The sequence below is a fragment of the Propithecus coquereli genome, unplaced genomic scaffold (genome assembly GCF_000956105.1).
Source record: "Propithecus coquereli isolate 6110/MARCELLA unplaced genomic scaffold, Pcoq_1.0 Scaffold19, whole genome shotgun sequence".
NCBI classification, from domain to species: Eukaryota; Metazoa; Chordata; class Mammalia; order Primates; family Indriidae; genus Propithecus; species Propithecus coquereli.
In genome coordinates this window covers 11,194,690-11,202,123 of record NW_012143856.1, presented here as the reverse complement: position 1 = coordinate 11,202,123, position 7,434 = coordinate 11,194,690, and the positions used below count along the sequence as shown (strand labels likewise).

The following is a 7,434-nucleotide window of genomic DNA, read 5'->3' as shown; positions in this document are numbered from 1 at the left end:
AGCTTTGTCATGTGCTTATTGGCCATTATCTACCTTCTTTAGATAAATGCCTATTAATTAGGTTATTTGTGTTTTTATTACTGAGTTGAAAAGTTCTTTATATATTCTGAATACAAGTCCTTATCAGATATGTGATTTGCAAATATATAATCACATTCTGGGGGTTTTCTTTTCACCCTCTTGATGTCCTTTGAAACACAGAAGCTTTTAATATTGATAAAATTCAATTTATCTATTTTTCTTATGTTGCTTGTGCTTTGGGTGTTACAGCTAGGAAGGTTTTACATAACCCAAGGTCACAAAGACTTACTCCTATGTTTTACATTAAGAGTTTTATAAATTTAGCTCTTACATTTAGTTCTATGACCCATTTTGAGTTATTTTTTTGTGGGTGGTATTGTAAGGGGTCCAACTTCATTCTTTTCATGTGAATATCTAGTTATTCCGGTACCATTTGTTAAAAAGACTATTTATTCCTCATAGAATTGTCTTGGTACTCTTGTTGAAAATCAATTGACCAGAAACACAAGGATTTAATTTATGGACTCAATTCTATTCCATTGACCTATATATCTATCCCTATGCCAGCACTATACTGCCTTGATTATTGTAGTTTTATTGTAAATTTTGAAATCAGGAAGTATGAGTCTTCCAACTTTGTTCTTTTTCAGAACTGTCTTGACTACTCTGGGTCCCTTGTACTACCATATGAATTTTAGGATAACCCTGTTAATTTCTGCAAGAAATTAGCTTTGGGTTTCATGGGATTGTTTTTAATCTGTAGATCATTTGGGGATTAATGCCATTTAAACAATATTAAGTCTTCCAGTCCATGAAAACAAAATGTCATTCCATTTATTTAGGTATAATTTAATTTATTTCCACAATGTTGTTGGTTTTCAGAGTACAACTTTTGTACCCTTTTTGTTAAATTTATTTTTAAGTATTTTGTTATTTTGATCTAAGGTAAATGAATTTTTTTTCTTTGAATTTTTAAAATTTTAATACAATTCAAATAAGTGTGTGTGGTTCATTTCATCTCCTTCACTGTCAAACTAGGGGGTAGGGACTGCTTCCACTTCTCTGCCTTCTCTTAATCTATGATGACCAAGTCTAAAGGTATGTGCTGCATTGAACATCAAATTTCACTTTACTCTTATTTTTCTTAATCTTGATAGATTTGGCATCCTTTCCCCTGGCTGTGAGCAGAAATTCCTTGATTTCCTCAATTTTTCTAGACATAGCAACAAGGTGTGCAGGGAGAAGGTGAAGATGGGCACAGCAAGTAGTAAAAAGCAAGGAGCAAATTGTTTTCTTAATTTCATTTTTTATTGTTTATTGCTAGTATATAGAAATACAACTGATTTTTGTATATTGATCTTATACTCTGAAAACTTGCTCATTTATTAGACCTAATAGTTTTTTAGTTGCTTCCGTAGGGCTTTTAAAATATAAGGTCATGTCAACTACAAATAGAAAGAGTTTTATTTCCTTTCTAGTCTGAATGCCTTTTATTTCTTTTTCTCACCTAATTGCCCTGGCTAGAACCTTTAGTATTAATACAAAGTTGAATAGAAGTGGGGAGACCAGACATCCTTGACTTGTTCCTAATCTTAGACACATGAAAACATCATCTTTCAACATTAAGTATGATATTAGTAAGTTTTTCACAAATGGACTTTGCAGTTTGAGGAAGTTTCTTTCCACTCCTAGTTTATTGAGTATTATAAAAGGGTGTTGGATTTTGTTAAATGCTTTTTTGTTAATTTGTTGAGAAAATTGTGTGAGTTTTGTCCTTTACTGATATGGTTTATAACATTGATTTTTTTCCTTTTTTAATCTTATTTTTTATTGATACATAATAGATGTGCATATTTTGGGGGCAAAGCAATAATTTAATACATTCATATAATTTGTCAAGATCAAATCAGTGTAATTGGGATATCAATCACTTTAAATATTTGTCTTTTCTTTATGCTAAAAACATTCAAATTATTCTCTTCTAGCTGTTTTCAAATAAACAATAGATTATTGTAAACTATACTCACCCTATCAAATATCAATTAATTTTGGTAGCCTAATCTTGCTTTCCTGTGATAAATCTCACTTCATCTTGGTGTATAAACCTTTTATATGTTACTGTATTCAATTTGCTAGCATTTCATTGAGGATTTTTATCTATACTTATAAGAGATATTGGTCTGTAGTCTTCTTGTAATAAATACCTTCATTTAGTTTTGATGTCAGGGTAATTACTACTGTCCTGATAGCGCGAGTTAGGAAACGATCATTATTCTTCTATTTTTTGTGAAGAATTGATATTAATTCTCCCTTAATTATTTGGTGATATTTGTTTTTTAGTTTTTTTCTATTTTTACATCTTAAGAAATGCAACTCGAGTAGCATGCCAATAAGAGGAAATGTCCATTCTTTCATTTTATGCCCTGTGAGTTATAAAAGTTCCAGTTACTCACAGGAAAAAAAAAAGTTCCCTAATTAGTCCTTAAAAGTTTTCCAAGTTAAAATTTAGAAAGTAAAGGAATATTAATCTCCATGAAAACTGATACTTTTGTTCCCTCAGCTCTCTCCGCCTTTGCGACCCCTGGCGATGCGGGGTTCGGGGCCAGGTGAGTGCTGACCTGATTGACAGTTGACAAGGCGGAACGACTGTGGCATCATCCCCGCTACCGTCAGTGTCTGAAGAGGGCGGAGGTTGGGCCGGGAGGTTCTCCCGGGGCGGGGCGGAGGAGGAGGGAATGCAAAACAGAGCCTCGTCTCTGGAGCCCACGGAGCAGCAACGCCCCTCACTATAAATCCAGAGGTGCCCCCTTGCCGAGGATTCCAGCGCCTGACAGCGAGACCCCAGGCAGCGGCGAGCGGCAGAGCGCCTGGGCGGCGCACAGCTGGCAGCTCTGCCGGCCGGTGGCGGCCGTCGCTGGGGAGCGGCGGGCGCGGCCCCCGGCAGTGAGGGCGCGCGGCCGGGACGCAGAGGCGGCGGGCGGGAGCCAACACCAGCGCAGCCGGCTGTGGGCAGGACGTGGCTTGGGGACTGCGGGGGCGGAGGTGCTAAGTTTCGTGTCCCGCTGTCTTATCTGCTGGCTCTGTGCTGGGAGGTTTCCAGGGACCAAGGAGAAAGAGACCACCTCGGAGCTGAGCTGGCTGCCCGTCCCCAGATCAGGTGAGGGGCTTCGGGAACGAGGAGGGGGTGGACAATGTGGGTTTGTTTGCCGCGTGCCCGGAACATTTCATTCCGTTTTGACCCAGCTCTTTTGAACAGAAGTCTATAGAAATGGGTTGCAACCAAGTGAACTTTCTTCCCCAGGCTTTTAGTTAACTCTTGTCTTTTAACCGTGACCTGAGTGGGAAGTCCGTATGAGTCTGCCCGACGTCCATTTAAAAGTTGTGCTACTTTTGAGGCGAAGCTGAGACTATCCCCAACCTCCCTCTCTGCTTCCCAGACAATGTTCCTTCCTGAACCGCTCATCTCCCCCCTCCCCCTGTAAACCATACCGGTGGGTCCTTGACACACCTCGCTCTGGGCCAAACTCTCCCACCTCACTTGTTCCAGGTGCCCTTTGATTCATCAAATTGGGGAGGGAGAAGCAGGGTGTCTCCACACCCCAATCCCCACAGCTGTGGCCAGTGCGCATTAGTAATTGAGGAAAGATTTTAGCAGGTCTTCTGCTTCCAGGACTGAGCAGAGCCTCTTGTAGGCCCTTCTCCTGCACTCCACCTCTGGATCTAGCACCCATTCTCCAATTCTCTTCAATGTCCAGCTCAGGGTCTCCACAGTGCCAGCCTGCTTGTGGTCTCCAGAGGACCTCAGCACATCTTGCCCAAAGCATCTCCTTCTGCCCACTGGGAAACCGTTAGCGACCTGGCTGTTGAACCCATCTGGGGACTTTTACCTTTGTTTGCTGACAGCCTCATTAAGCATTTAAAAACCCACTAAGGCCCTCAGGAGCCTTATCTTGTCAGTGAAAGTTTAGGTACTCACCTTCCCCTGGGACACATTTGGGATTTGGCTACATTTGTTTCTTGTGTCATTCTGAGAAGAGAAAGTAACAGAGAGGCAAGAGATCTGGCATCCTACTGTTCTGTCATTTTGTTGGGCGACTTGTGTCTCCTCCTGAAGGTGCTTCATCCCCAACATGATTCACTTGGTATTTACCTCCCACGGTCCTGGGTCCCTAGGTGTTTAGTCCCCTTAGCATAAGCCTTAACTCCCTTATAAGTCTTCTCTAGAAAATTGCCCTGCTTCCTTTGTCTTCTTTGGTGTCTCCCCAGCTATCAAGACCCTACCTGGATAATCTCTCCTCAGGCTGCGATGGATTCCCTGGTAATGCCCTGGTACCCTCCCCTTCCTCTCCACCCCTCTTCCTGACAGCGCAGAAGCAGGGAAGCACAGAAGAAAGGGGATGGAGACTTCCACAAGTAGCCGTGTGCTATTAGGAGCATTACTAAGCAACTCTGAACTTCGAGTCTCTGTTTATAAGGTCCCCTCCCGTGATAAAATTCTTTGATTCCTTTTGTTTCCTTGTTATTGCTTTAAAAAAAAGTCTAAAATAATTATCCTATTAGAAGATATTTACAGTTTTCAAAACTGTCTAATTCTGTTAAACTATCTGCTCTGGACAAACATTAGGTTTCTCAGTGATTGCTCCAAGTGTCCATACCCTACATTATGGCTGGCTGTTCCTATAAGCTGATTTAAGGCTCAGGGGTAGCCCCAAGTTGTTAAGTCTCAACATTTGCCAAAGTTTCATGATTATTAGTTTCAAGTCTGTTACCTACTCTCTCTCCCCACTCTTTTTCCCCTGACTTCACTGTTCTTTGCTCCCATCATGAGACCTTGATTTCTGGTTCTTCTCTTCTTTGACCTTAAACTAAATCAACTGTTCCATCATCCAGCTTAGAAGAAAATTGGTTTTCTTCCACTGGTTCAACTGACGCCAGCGGAAGACTTGTCCTCCGTGAGATTTACAAAATGTCTTTCAGTCACTGTCGGCTGTGGCAGTGCTCCCTGTCCCACAGTATTCCGAGCTTAAATCTTTCCTCTTCCTCTCTTACTCTGGGGAAGTCTTCAAAAAAGGACAAGATTTTTGTGGATTTTTCAAGTTTTTTACTTTTCTTTTTCTTCTTTTTAGTTTGGGGTCAGAATTGTGTGTTTATGTGTGTATATAATTTTGTTTTTGTTTTTTTCTGCTGCTAGTACTTATTACTGATATTGCTACTGTGACTATGGCCAATTCATAGTAATGACCAGTTTTCCCCTGTGATAGAGGGAGCATAAGGAAGAAAAGTTTAATCTGCTACTTACCCAAAGCCCAGGTAAAATACTTAGCTGAGAAGAAATTTGAAACTCATAGTTGCAGGTCTCCTATAGTTTTATCTGTGCTGCTACAGTGCCCTTTCAAGCAGATAACTGTATTTCCTTTCAAATTTGTTACAGGGGCAAAGATACCGACCCTTCACACTTACATGTTTTGGCTGCTTAATGCAAGCTCCTGCCCTCCAGCCCCATGTTTATTAGTTTACCTAGTCCTTTTCCTGCTCAGTCATGGCTAGAGAATGCCAAAGAGTCTCCCAAGTAGGCTAGCAAATTAAGAATTTTGTTTAGAAGTTTGAAGTCCAAGTGCTTAAAGATTAAAAAGCTGTCTGGAAGATACACTGTGGCAATAAACAAATATGGAGCCAGAGCAACAAAATATGAGGAAGTATCCAAGCCCAGGTTAGGAGCACTTTCCTCTCATGTTATCTGGCAAACTGGACAAATCAGCTTTTAAACACATCACCACTGGAAAGTGCTATCATTTTTCTTTAAAATCATTCTAAGGTTTCTCTTTCAAAATTGCCTAGTCATTGGATTACATGGTCTATATTTCTTTTCATGTAGGTGCGTATTTAAGCAGTATACTACTAAATCTCCAATAAGCAAAAGTAAATATTGATTAATTTCTATCCTAAATTTAGCTATCACTTCACATTTCCTGTTTTATTAACGTGATGAACTTTAGCTTCCAAAAATCAACTTTTTAATAGCTTAATATATAACGCCGTTTTAAATCAAGGAGTGTCTATGGCGATTTAAGATAATATTCAACTGATTTGACAAGTGACTACCATTATCCTATTAGGGCTCTAAAATACACTGGATCATAGTAAAAAAAAAATTAAGAATTATACATTTGCCAGATATTTCATGTTATTAATTTAATGACAAATTTGATAAGTGAAAATAGACAGCGGAGTATATACTTGGAATAGTCATAGAAATGACAAGTGAATATTCTTACTAGCTGTGGTTGTATTAACACTAAAAGATTTGCTATCTGATTTTGATTCTATCTCTTCATAGCAGATGTTCACAGGGTGAAAAAATTCCCTTGCACATGAAAACCAAAATTGTCTTTCAAAATATTTTAGTAACAAAGAATTCATTATATAGTATAAATGCTGTGTGACTGCTTTATTTTATGTTATTCTTATGGCTCAATTTAGAAGGGTTTGTTTTTGTTTGGTTTGGTTCCTCAATAGGTGTATCTTCTAAATGCGTTAAGTAGAAATAAATGTCTAGAATCTGTCAGTTATTGTCAGAGTTATTTTTCTCTACCCAAGAATATTTTAAATTGTGGTGCTAGTCTCACATATAATTACTTTTCTAACATTTAAAAGTTTGAAAAATAGGTAAGAAATGAGTATGTTTTGTTTTTTATAATTGCAGTGCCTTTTATAATTGTGCCTTCCTATTTCAAGATCTGGTTCTAAATGTGCTTAAAATGCAAAACGATAGAATTAATAATCCTTCAGTTTGAGTCAATTTTTCTGTGATTTCTTGTCCATTTTATATACACATAGGATTCCTTGATTTTCACCAAATGATGTTAAAATCTTATTTAAATGAATGGATTTAAGTACTCTGAGTGGCTAACTGCAAAGTAAGAATATCGGTAAATACACATATTATTGTGTACTCTTAAAAAGAACTTATGATTGCTCATTTGCTAAATTTCTTTAGATATTTTCTCATTCTATATTAATCAAAGCTCCTCTTATCTACTTTGGAAAATGAAGAATTGTGTCTATGAAGCAGTTGCAGATACTTATAGAGGAAATATTATAGATCTGAGTGACATTAGGCCCTCAGGTTACATCAAAGTATAAAAATGGTTTTTGGGCCAGGCAAGATAGCTCATACCTGTAATTCTAGTGGTTTGGGAGGCCAAGGTGGGAGAATCACTTGAGGCCAGGAGTTCGAGACCAGCCTACCAAGAATGAGACCCGATCTCTACAAAAAATACAAAAATTAGCCAGGCAATGTGGTATGCACTTGTGGTCCAGCTACTCTGGAGGCTAAGGCAGGAGGATTGCTTGAGCCCAAGCGTTGGAGATAGCAGTGAGCTATGATGATGCCACTGCACTCTAGCCCAGGCA

General features: G+C 39.0%; 1 protein-coding gene and 1 pseudogene across 3 annotated transcripts in view; one reads left to right on the top strand and one right to left on the bottom strand.

Annotated features, from left to right (window-relative positions):
• Nucleotides 1-1,030: 1,030 nt before the first annotated feature.
• LOC105809138 lies at nt 1,031-1,242 on the bottom strand (annotated as a pseudogene).
• Nucleotides 1,243-2,956: 1,714 nt separating this feature from the next.
• Nucleotides 2,957-7,434, top strand: part of AGTR1 (angiotensin II receptor, type 1) — a 44,207-nt gene continuing 39,729 nt past the window's right edge. For 2 of the 3 annotated variants that reach the window (XR_001137431.1, XM_012642949.1), the window contains exon 1: nt 2,957-3,178. The gene's annotated coding sequence lies outside the window, so the exon portion shown is untranslated. Of the gene's footprint in view, nt 3,179-4,284; nt 4,340-7,434 lie in introns of those variants that run through there. The other variant, XM_012642950.1, reaches the window with a different exon arrangement.